Source organism: Silurus aristotelis, assembly GCF_946808225.1.
Source record: "Silurus aristotelis genome assembly, chromosome: 25".
Taxonomy (NCBI): Eukaryota; Metazoa; Chordata; class Actinopteri; order Siluriformes; family Siluridae; genus Silurus; species Silurus aristotelis.
Window position 1 is genome coordinate 6,211,434 of NC_139598.1, and position 13,077 is coordinate 6,224,510.

Consider the following 13,077-nt stretch of genomic DNA (forward strand, 5'->3'; position numbering starts at 1 on the left):
ATTTGGTTTACTGTAAACTAAGAAAAGGAAATACGAAATTAATGTATTCAAGACACACTATAGGGACAAAAGTATTGGGACACCTGTCTTTTTCAGCTGTATGTGGTTCTGCCCCAAAATGTTACTACAAAGTATTAGCCACACGATTGTGTAGGATTGTGTCTTTCAAAGTGATAGCATTAGATTTACCCTTCACTTGAACTAGGAGACCCAAACCTGTTCCAGCATGACAATGCATAAAGCCAGCTCCATCAAGATATGGTTTATACAAGTTGGAGTGGAAGATCTTGAGTGGCCCACTACCGAGATCTACCCTTAACCCTATGAACACCTTTGGAATGAATTGGAACATTGACTGCACCCCAGGCCTCCTCACACTACTTCAGTAAGTATGAACAAAATGTGGACATTTTCAGTTCAAATGTCCACAAGCACACTCCAAAATCTAGAACTCTTTTTTCCATGAGAGTGAAGGTTATTATACCAGCAAAAGGACTAAAATTTGTTCAAAAAATGCCCATATGAATCAGGTGTCCATAAACCTTTTTAAAAAATTTTGTCAGCTGATAAGGTTTTTTTTATTTATTATTTTTTTTTTTTTTGCAGTGACAAAAAAACTAAAGCTGGTTTATACAATTGATAGAGTTGTCTATCACTTATTTCTTTACATGGGAGCAAACGAAAAGATATTTTACACCCAAAATCCATGAACACACATTGGTCACACTTTGGTTTTCTAATAACAGGGACTATGACATTTGACATTGAGCTTTACATTGCATTGGGTGTCAAACTTCCTTTAAGAATTGTATATCGCCTATCCTATTTCAATAAGATTCATTTTGTATAACAAAAGGATGACTTCTGTTGGAGGACATATTATGGAAACAAAATATATGCATGCAATTTAAGAAATCAAAATCCATTAAACATTTTTTTATTTCTGCATTCTCCTTCTAAAGAATGCACCACAGTCAAGATCATTTTATCTTTTTTTTTTTTTAACATACCATCACTGCTGTCGTTAGATGCGAAATCGTTTATCATAATAATGCGCGGGGTGCACGGGAGGAGCGTATTAACCAAGATATTTTTCAAGATTACATGCCCCTTCTGTGCAGCCTTCAGATTTGTCAGCAGAAGAGCAGATATGGGTATATCAATAATCCATGGCATTGTGTATTTCCCAACTGATACTATTATAAAGCTCGGGATGACAGCCTGCCTCAACTCCATCATCTCGTCCACCGGGAGCAGAATCTCATAAAGCGCTCTCAACATAGACGTCTCATATAAAGGGTAATAACTCCAGCCAGTTAATACCACAGAATTAGCCCAAAGTGGAGCAGCACAGGCAGAACACACACACACACAAAACAAAGGGAACGAAGGGATTTGGAGTGAGAGAAGACCCTGTAGGTTGCTAAAGAGAGAGAGGACTGTGACAAATAGTGGGGTGAGTGGATAACTTGAAAGATTGCCTGCAACCCAGTGAGGTTTCTTCCTTTTGCTGGAAAGGAAATATTACTAATATTCTCAAGATAAATGGTCGATGATTATGTGTGAATGAAAGAAGGGAGACTACATGCAAGGATTAACGCATGCTGTGAGAGGAAAATTATCAATGACAGGGTCATGTGATGCAACCAAACACCACAAATGTGATTATTTTCTTATACCTGCACATCCCAGCATGTTCCTCTTTGTAACAATTATGTAATTTTATTTTAAAGAATAATATAATGTACTTTTTATTTATTTATACGTTATGTAGGTTAATACTATTGGGACACGACTTTTTCTAGCCCTATTTGATACTCCCCAAGCTGGTACTACAAAATTGGAGGCAAACAATTGCATAGGATGTCTTTGGATGCGGTGGCATTAATTTCTTCATTGATTTGAACTAGGAGACCCAAACCTGTTCCAGCATGATGATGCTCCCGTGCACAAATCCAGGTCCATTAAGATATGCCTTACATGGGTTGAAGTGGAAGACCTTGAGTGGCCTGCTATAGAGCTCTGACCTGAACCTTATTGATCACCTTTGGAATCTGTACCTTTCTTTACTATAGCTATGTGGCTGAATGAGCACACATCTCCACAACCACACTTTAAAATCTAGTGAAACATCTTCCTTGAAGGGTGAAGGATATAACTGTAACAGCAAATGGGGACTAAATGTGGAATGAGACGTTCAGAAAGCATATGGAGTATGAATTTCATGTCAGGTGTCCACAAACTTCTATCCATATAACGTTACATAATGCTGGGTTATTCACCTCTACTAAACACTTTTGGGATGACCTGAAATGCTGAATGCACCCCAAGGCCTCCTCACCTTACAACAGTACCTGACTTTACTCAAGCTCTTGAATGAACACAATCCCAAAATCTTTCCAGAAGAGTGGAGGTTATTATAAAAGCAAATAGTGACAAAATGGAATGAGATTTCCAAAAAGCATATACAAATATTATGGTAAGGTGTCCACAAACTTTTGTCTATATTGTGTAGTTTTACTTGCTAAGATGATCTTTCTGTGCAGTGCAATGGGGCAGGAATTAGTGATGCATTTAAAAATAATTGTGCATCAATTAAATATTATTGTTTATTATTATTTTTTTATATTATTACTTAGTTTGTTTGATTTTTATTTTTATTTTTTCTTATCGATACTGTATTATGAATTCCCTCACAGTTAGAGTTACAAACAGTTTTTAATATTTTATATAATAATAATGGATACATGGAAAACCCAGTCTATCATCTACAGTTCATTTTAAGCCACAGGGCATAAAACCAAAATGATGCAAGACATCAAGGTTACTTCCAGCTTCTGAATACTTTCCAACAACAGCACAAAGCAATAACATCCAATTTTCTAAAAACTTTTTCGTCATGACAGCAAATTTGCAAACACCATCCCAAGGCATATATAGTGAGGATTTTTTTTTGTCAACTTCAAATAATCCTAAAGTTTGTTCCACAATTGACCCTATGACCTGTGAATCAATTCCAATTTCTGTTGTCAATTTGACACAAATTTTACCCATTACATTACATGTTAATAAATGTGAAGACACAATACAGAAGTCAGGGAACAGTGGTCTTCACCAACTTTTTTTGTTAGTTTTATATTCTTGCTCAGTTTGTCAGGGGTTTAATTGGCGATGCCAGGTGGCTGCAGTTATCATGCCATAACTGAAGGAGGCCGAATGACGAAGCCCCCCCGATAGAGACATTCACTGTTTGCATTTCTGGGGACAATAAAAAAGACCATCTGCTCTTGTCGTTTGTACTTTATTGTGCTCTCTCTCTCTTTCTCTCTCTCTCTCTCTCTCTCTCTCTCTCTCTCTCTCTCTCTCTCTCTCTCTCTCTCTATCTCTCTTTCTCTCTCTCTCACACACACACACACACACTCTACTCCTTTGAATCACTGCTAGTATCCTGGCAGCATGATGTGATGTGATAGAAGATGTCGGGATTGGGAGATGATGGGGAAGTTGAAGAAGGGACACCGTGACACAATTTTTATTTTATTTTTTGATGAATTCCTATAACTAATCACACAAGTACAGAACTGTAGTTGACTGAGTAGTTTACTCAGACATCTGATTGTCACTGGAAATAATTTTCCAGAAATTGTGATGGAACAAAAAACAAGAAAAATTAAAAGATCACAAACGGTTTTTGATGTGAAACAGTCTGAGTGATTAAGGTTAGGATGAGGGACATGGTTAGTGCATGGAACTTTGATTATTTTAGTCGTTTTCATGCTGCTAAAGAAATTATATGCATATTCAATACATCTGAAGATTTCCAGATATATTTAAGAAAGAAATGTGGATCAGTGTGGATTCTGACAATAACTGAAGTTCAAAAGCTTTGAGTTTATTGAATATACAGTATCACAGTTTCTGTGTAATATCACTGAATAAAGACAATCTGTTTATTTGCACAATTTGTCAACTGACCATTTGGATGGTAAAGCAGTCTCTGCACAGTAGGTGCATTCACATGGCAGTATCTGACTAAGTGTTAGTGTATCAGCAGTGAAGATTACTCCCCAATTTTTTTTTTTGCTGGAGATTCTACTGATTGACAGATCTATTTGCTAAGCAGTTTGAACCCATTTACAGACACAATTAGTCTGAATTATGCACCAAAAGCTATATGTGACGTGTACAAAACTGCAATTTAAGCCTAACTTATATATCTTGGGAACACAGCTAAAGAAAACAATCTGGAAAACCTGTATAAAGTAACTTTCCAAAATGTAAATACTGATTTGTTAATTTAACCAACTCTAATAGAGCCCAAAGTGTATTTCTTGCTTACATTCTGCACATATCCCGCAAAATAGTGTAGGATGGGACACTCAAAAAGAAAAGAAAGGATGTTCCTGAGCGGCTATGAGAACTAAGCAATTTAGAATCAGAGTGGAGTTGTCATGTTGGCAATCCGCTTTTTACAATCAAAAAAATTGTAAGCCCCTTTTTAGGAGTTCCTGGTCATTGTGTAACACTGACAACAAACGGGTCGGGATCAGTAATGAACAGCCGCTCTGAAGCATTTCCTGCCGGACCTCAGAGGTTATCATATGTTGGTTCATTTGGACAACACCATGGTGGTCTCTTATATCAACCACCAGGAGGGTCTGTGCTCACGCCTCTTGTATAACATGACACGTCAGATCCTCCTGTGGGCCCAGAGGAAGCTCTCCGTGAGAGCAGCGTATTTCCCGGGTCATCCCAATGAGGGTGCAGACGCACTTTCGAGACAAGGGCTGAGGCACGGGGAATGGAGACTCCTTCCTTTGCATAGTGCAGCAGATCTGGGAGAAGTTCTACAGAGCTTAAGTAACCTTGTTTGCATCTCAAGAGACGTCGACCTCTAGGGTTGGATGCCATAGCACAGGTGTTTACGGGGACGGAGTCTGTCTCCTCCTGATGGCCCCAGGGTGGCGGGGCAGACCATGGGTCATGACCGGGTACACTTTCTAAAAAAACCTCCCTGGGAGATTCCTTTCAGGAGGGATCTTCTCTCTCAGAAAATATAAACCTATACTATATTATCATAAAATAAGTTAGAAGCGGATGCACGTCCACACATTTTATCAAAAAAACAAACATGAAGCAGTAAAACAAAACAAAAAAATAACACAAAGTGCAAAGAAACCATGAAATGATCATAAAGATGAAAAATTTGAACAATGACAACAACCGTGAAAAAGAAACCTGAGACAAATGTAAGACTTATATACATGTGTAACTTGATTTAGGTGCAGAGATCATGCTAGAGTGCGGTGACTGATGGGAACCATAGTCCAAGGCCATAATCCTGACATATGGCCCTGTACATAGAGTTGATTTATTTTATTTTATTAAAGAGTGACGTTCTTGACTATAAGACCAACATAGTGGGCAGGTGGAGACGAGATGCTTCATTAGAAGGACCAATTAGTCTGTTTTTTCATCATTAGGCTTATTTTTTTTATTTTTTAAGAACAGGGATGAGTTTCCAAAAAACCTTGTATGCAGTTTGTTGCAGAGTGAACAACACATAACCTCTGCTTTTCTTTAGGTAATGCAAACTTTAGTTTATGTTTTTTAATTAAATTACTATTGTATTAAGTCAGTACATTAATATGATGTTATTTTTACAACCTACAATCAAAATATTGTGATTTGTTAATTTTTTTAAGTACTTTTAGTAGAAATTGTCAAATCTTAGAAATCTCATGAAATGACCATGGGTTTAAATCAGATGTTGCCCTACAGTATACATGAAAAAATGTGGAATTAATGCTATAAGAAAACATTCTGCCCTTCACCCTGACCAAATTCATCCTTAACTTTACACATCACATGGTGCATAAATAATCATTATGAGTTTGCCTTCATGAGCCCATGTTGGAAAAGGTCACAGCAATGTGGTCGTTTATTCTAAAGCTTTAAATTGACGTCAAAAGACCTGGGCTGAATTGTAGAACATTTCCAAACAGGGAAAATTAAAAGACCGGGCTCCTGGACTTCGGCGGATTTTAATGTCTCCTCTGTCTATATAAATTGCCAGTGTGTGTATAGCAAGCGAAAGGGGAATGCTATTGCATTTTTAGTATTATAGATATGTCACAGTGAGGCCATTTTTTTATTTGTAGTCCTCAAGACAAAAATGCTTTGGTATTCCAAACCCATGCCCAATAAATATTTCAAAACCTCATAAAATACAGCCGAGACTAATGCACCGTTATGTGCGGCGCATGGCAAGAGTCGCTGTAAACTCGCTTTCTAATAATGTTCCCCCATTTCACCCAGCCCCTTGAGAGTAAGTCTAAATCACACGACTCGGACAACGTGACAGCCGCCACTGACTGCCGGAGCAATATTTCAATTATTCTTTTACGCTGGATCGTTTCGCTTTAGCCTTGCATGTTGGAGTCATCAAGTCATCCCTTGGGAAATTACACAAATTGCTCTTTTCTTATACCAAATAAAACAAACTAAGAAATTAAGGAGGGGTGGAAACTCTGGGGTTCTCATTATGTAAAAGCATCGACGTCTGATAACGGCACAATTTCTTAATGAGCACTTCAGAGAACAAAGGGAATTTAAGTAGCTTTTAATAAGGACAGAGACCACCAGCATGCAAAATTCCATCTAAAGAAATTAGATCTGATTAAAAATGACCGCATGTGTGCTGCCTATTTTCAGGCTCTGCTGCATATTTTCAGACTTTTAAAAAGAAAAGGTGAAACATGGATTTTATTGAATTGAATGCAAAAGCAATGCTAAGCAAACAAAGTGTTAATCTCAGGGGTTGTGTGTTCTTATTTAAAACAAACAGTTAAACAGCCTAAAACTTCAGCTATGAGGCTAATGAACCTAGCAAGTACCCAACAATTAGCATCATGCACACTGTATGTTAAAAACATCCAGTTGGAAATGTAAAAATGTTAAGATAACTGGGCGGAAATTGGTGTAAACTGTGTTATTAGATACTAATTCACTTTTAATAGCATTTTACCCACTGTATGTTTCCAAACGTTTCTGAAAACGTTTGGAAACATACAGTGGGTAAAATGCTACTAAAGGTAAATTAATAAATTTACCTTTAGTTTATACCTAATGAGAAAGCCAGAAAAAAAATCGCTGAAATGCTATTAGGAAGAAAGGAAGCTTGAGAGGAACCAGGCTTTAAAGGGAACACATCCGCATGGTGACACTAAAAATGAATGTATTATAGTTTATTGCTTGAAGATATCAATTGTTCAAATTAGTTAGTGCATCTGTAAATAATGCCAAAGAGGATTTAAAGGGAACACTTCATTACTTCACTAGTTTATAATCTGCATCCAATGCACCACTGCCGACATAAAGAAAAACGTATTTTTTACATGTTACTACCTTACACCTTAAGTTCAATGGATAGCCTACAAATATGCATGCACCTCCTACTGTACTGCAAAATTGCAAACGTTCCATAATATCAAATGCCATTCTAAAAAAAAGTAAAGTATAGACATAGAGCCTATTGTTATCGACAATTAATCAACACTCATATCCAATCAAATGCAAAAATTCAACAGTTAGGTTCCAAGTTGATTTCTTACCTGCAATACACTCAGTATGTGTAACACATAATCAGGTTTATGCCAGTTTCACTCCCTGGGGTTCCATGGCACTGATTTAAACTGCATCTGAGATGGAATTGCAGGTTAAAAGCCACCTCTAAACACACTCTAAAACAGAAGCAGCACTTTCAGCCCTGAACTTTCCATTTACCAAGTATTGTATGTGGAAAGTGCCGTTCTACTTCACTGCGCACCAGTTAGCAGTGACAGCGGTTCCCATGTGGAGGGTTACGTGTGTTGTCTACATAGGACCGTTTTGCACAAACACACACACAGCCAAGATCTTAGAAGCAATGAAACTATTAAAAGACAAGAAGTGTACACAATTTATGATGTGTTTAATTGAATTAATGCAAATATTTCTAGAATTTTGTGTTTTAGTGGTTTCACTGGTGATATAATTTGTAATGTACCGTATTTTTCGGACTATAAGCCGTTACTTTTTTCCCACGTTTTGAACTCTGCGGCTTAAACAACGAAGCAACTTATTTATTAATTTTTCCTGGGTTTTTCCCGGTTTCAAAAACTTCAAGCCAATAAACTGAACCCCATAACATTAGACCAATGAAATTTCCGAACGGAAACGAAAAAACGCACCTTACCTGTGTTCTGAGCTGCACGGCATCGGGAGAAAAAACGTTTTTCTTAAACGCACGGCGAAGCCAAAAGATAAAATCCTGAAAGAAATACAGTAGTTGTGAAAGAAAGGAGGAACACAGTGAACAATGACTTTCTTGGTAGGCTACAGTTTAGATACAAGCCGTCGTAACGCGTTGAGTCTGGGTCATGGAAGAGCTCGCTAACTCCAGTTACAACAGAAATCATATAAGCACAGACAGGTTTCCAAAACTCGTGCTTTTTTATTATTGTTGGCAACAGCGTTACGGGTTAGTCAAAGAAACTTAGAAATGGGAAAAAAATAATAAGAACATATTCCTTGGTCTTGCACACATGCAGTAATAGCGGAGAAATGCGGCGCCAGGCTATTCCCAAACTACCGCTCTGCTCCTAAAGGAAGCGCAACATATTTCACCCGTTACACCGTGTAACAGACACTGTCTTTCGTTAAAGCCTGTGTAAAGTTCATTAGTTTCAATGTAGACACCTGCGGCTTATTTATGTTTAAAATAAAAATCTTTGGCAAATTCAGTGGGTGCGGCTTATATATGGGTGTGCTTTATAGTCCGGAAATTACGGTAAGTGTTACATTGAAAAATAAATGAAAGTATAAAAAATGTAAGTATTTATGCTATTGTTTTGCAACTACACTGTGTAGATTCACTATACTGGTCTTACCAACAAAACATTAGTTAGAAATGTATAAGAACTAAACAAATGTACTCTTAAGGCTAGAGCTAGAAACAGGAAAATACCCTTAGTGACTTGGACCATTATAACCCCATGTATATAATATTCACTATATGGACAAAAGAATTGGAACAACTGGCTCATCCAGCCATATGTGTTTTCACTCAATGTTGGTTGCACACACTTGTGTAGGATGTCTTTAGTTGCAGTAGCATTACATTTTCCATTTATTTTAACTTAAAGTTAAAATATTGCATGCTCCGCTGCACAATGCCAAATCCAAAAGATCCAGTTTACTTGGGTTGGAGTGGAAGATCTTGAGCAACTTGCTATAGAGCCCTTACCTGAACCCTATTAAACACTTTAGGATGCAGTGAACACTGACTGGACAATATGGATGCTTCATGCAAATGGTTGTTTATTAAAACCATACTCAACAAAGAGCACGAAGACAAAATATTCTTGTAAATGTTTTATACAAATTATGGTAATTTGAATGATGTAAATTATCAGGACACTAAACAGAACTTTTGCTATGTTTCCATGCGGACGGTTTTAATTAGCGGATGTGTGCATCATGGCAGATTGTGGTGCTTGATTTGAGACTTGGCATGTCAGTAAAAAAATTTTTATTGACAAAAACATTTTTTTGGGTGGAATTGATTACAATATTTTTATATTTGAGTAAAAAAAGAACATTTTAAATAAATTTTAATAAGTTTTAATAAGTTTTAATTTTGCTTCTTTTATATAAATATTTATTTATTTATATGTATATTTTTTTTATATTGTAAAATGGTCAGAAATGCAACGCGCATTAATAAAATTAGTGCTGTTAAAATTAATTTGCTTTAACGTGTTATTAACGCGTTAATTTTGAAAAAATAAAAACGAAAATCTAAATCCTTATGTCTAATACATCTTTTGAATTAATAATGCTTCCCATAAGCATTTTCTTCTTGCAGACAGCGATGTGAAATCTGTGTAATTAAAACAGTTCTGCTTTTTGATGTGAGAGACTTTTTGTACTATGGCCACAAGCATGTCTGGGCAGTACATTAGAAAGCGCCATGACATCAGAGCACAGTGTGTGATTATATTTGCACTTTTGTCCAAACATTCATGCTGTTAATCACACCTTGATCTGGATTATAGTAGAAAGAGCAATTATTTAGTCTGATATAGTAACAAGGACTGCATTTATTCCATCATAACAGAAATGAATACACATATTATATCATGTAATAATCCTGAATTATAAGATATAATGAATACAATATACAATATAGATAATATAGATTATATAAGATACAATATAGATTACATTAATTAAACTAACATTTGTGAAACACTATATGGACAAACACGTATATATTATATATATATATATATATATATATATATATATATATATATATATATATATATATATATATATATATATATATATATATATATATATATACATTCTATCTATACTGTTGTGGTTTGTGAACACCTAACCATAAGATTGGTATGTGCTTTTTGATCCTATTGCACATTTAGTCCCCATTTTTAGTCCCTCTACTCTTAGTTGTAGTTGTGGTTACACCAAATTATAGAAATACTGGGAGGTAGAAGCTCATAGCTTAGGGCACTGGGCTTTAGCTCAGAAGGTCACCAAGCTGCCAGTGCTAGGCCCTTGAGCAAGGCCCATAACTTTTAACTGCACAGTTGAAAGTCACCCTGAACAAGGACATCTGTCAAAATGTATATACTAATTTCACCATTAATGTCAGGGTTATGTGAAGCCAATGCAACAAGTCACATGTTTGTTTCTTAGCATTCAAGCCAAAGAGTTCAATCTTTGTTTCATCAGACCAGAGAATTGTGTTTCTTATGGTCTAAGAGTTCTTCAGGTGTCTTTTGTCAAACTCCAAACGGGGTGACATGTGTCTTTCACTTAGAAGTGGCTCCCATCTGGTCCCTCTACCACACAGGCCTTATGGTAGAGTGCTGCAGAGATGGGTGTTCTTCTGGCAGGTTCTTCTATCTCCACAGAGAAAAGCTGAAGCCTTTTCAGAGTATCAATTAGGTTCTCATTCTCCTCCTGAAGAGTCCTGATGGTTCTAAACTTCTTTCATTTATGGATGATGGAGGCCACTGTGCTAATTGGGACCTTCAATTTTTCTGTGCCCTTCATCAGATCTGTGCCTCAATTGAATCCTGTCTCAAAGGTGTACAAACAATTCCTTGGACTTAATGGCTTGGTTTGTGCTTTGACATGCACTGTTAACTGTGGGACCTTATATAGACAGGTGTGTGCCTTTCCAAATCATGTTCAGTCAACTGAGATTACCACAGGTGAACTCCAATCAAAGTTGTAGAACCAGTATGATTAGTGGAAACAGGATGCAGCTGTTTCTAAGATTCCAAACAAGCTTCTTTTATGTTGTCATTATGGGGTATTGTTTGTAGAATTTTGAGGTAAATAATACATGTAATCTATTTTGGATTAAGGCTGTAACATAAGAAAATGTTGAAAAAGTGAGGCTCTGTGAAACCTTTTAGATGCACTGTACACCCTGAAACACAGTGAATTATAGTTTTTAGCCTTTATCTTTTGACATACATAATGAGGCTTGGACTATTTTTTTTGTTTACCTCATAAGTCATCTATTCATACATGTGGCTCTGAAGTAGCTGAAAATTGATTTAACATTAACAAAATTAAGTCAACATTAAGTGAAAACAGCAGTTAACACAAAGTGCTAGCAACATATTATGATTTCTGAAACATTTTTTCTGCTTTTTAAATAATAGATTTTGGTGGTATATTAATAGTAATAGTATAGTATAGAATAATAACACCCTTCACTCTCCTACAATTAGGAAAGACTTTCCAGAGCATTTGGGCCCTTACATTCATACTGTGCAACAATTTTTTTCCCTCTAGCCATCAGGCTCCTCAACACAGAACTGAACTGGAACTGAAACGTTTGCACAACTTGTTGTGTATACTGTATATTTACGATTAAACTGTTGTTTACACCTTTCATTCGCACACTGTACTGTATAACACAACCCCAGCCTTTAGGGTTGCACAAGCCAGTGCACTCTTAGTGCCGGTCCAAAGCCCGGATAAATAAGGACGGTTGCGTTAAAAAGGCCATCCATAGTAAAAAACGTGCCAAATCAAATATGCAGATCACGAATCAGGAGAGTGTGTTAGAGAAGTAAAGAAAAGAGTGCAGGCAGGGTGGAGTGGGTGGAGAAGAGTGGCAGGAGTGATTTGTGATAGAAGAGTATCTTCAAGAGTGAAAGGGAAAGTTTATAGTTTTGTGGTGAGACCTGTGATGTTGTATGGTTTAGAGACAGTGGCATTGAGTAAAAGACAGGAGGTGGAGATGGAGGTAGCAGAGCTGATGATGTTGAGATTTTTGTTGGGAGTGACGAGGTGAAGATTAGAAACAAGTTTATTAAAGGGGGAGCACATGTAGGACATTTTGAAGACAAAGTGAAAGAGGCCAGATTGAGATGGTTTGGACATGTGCAGAGGAGGGACATGGGGTATATCGGTAGGAGAATGCTGAGGATTGAGGCAATACATGCAGGTAGTTGGTTTGAAAGAGGCAGATGTAGACGACAGCACAGTATCAAGACGGAAGATCCGCTGTTGCGACCCCTAATGGGAGCAGCCGAAAGAAGAAGAAGTACTGTATAACACATTATACAGTAGGTTTACTGGCTGTGCTATTTTGTGTTTCTGTCCCACACTGTCTTGTGTTGTCTGTCTTTTGTCTTGCACTGTTTGCACTAGGTTGCACACAATGCATTCTATGTGACTAGGACAACTTATTACAGTCCTTAGCTCTGAGTTCTGGTCTACGTTGTGCTCTTTGTTGTTTTAAGTAGCACTGGGGAAACATTGTCTAATTTTACTTTGTAAATTACTCTGCGTCAGCTATATCTGGTTGAAATGACAATTAGAGCTTCTTGACGACTTGAAAACAAAAAAGGTAAAAAATTGTTGTAGTTTGATAAGTGAAGGGAAAATAGCAGGTCTCCATAGTGTACTCAATTCTGAATGTGTCTTCAAAAAAAAAAACCTTTTAAAAGCATTTCACCTTTTTTTTATTTAAATTCTTTCAAGCAC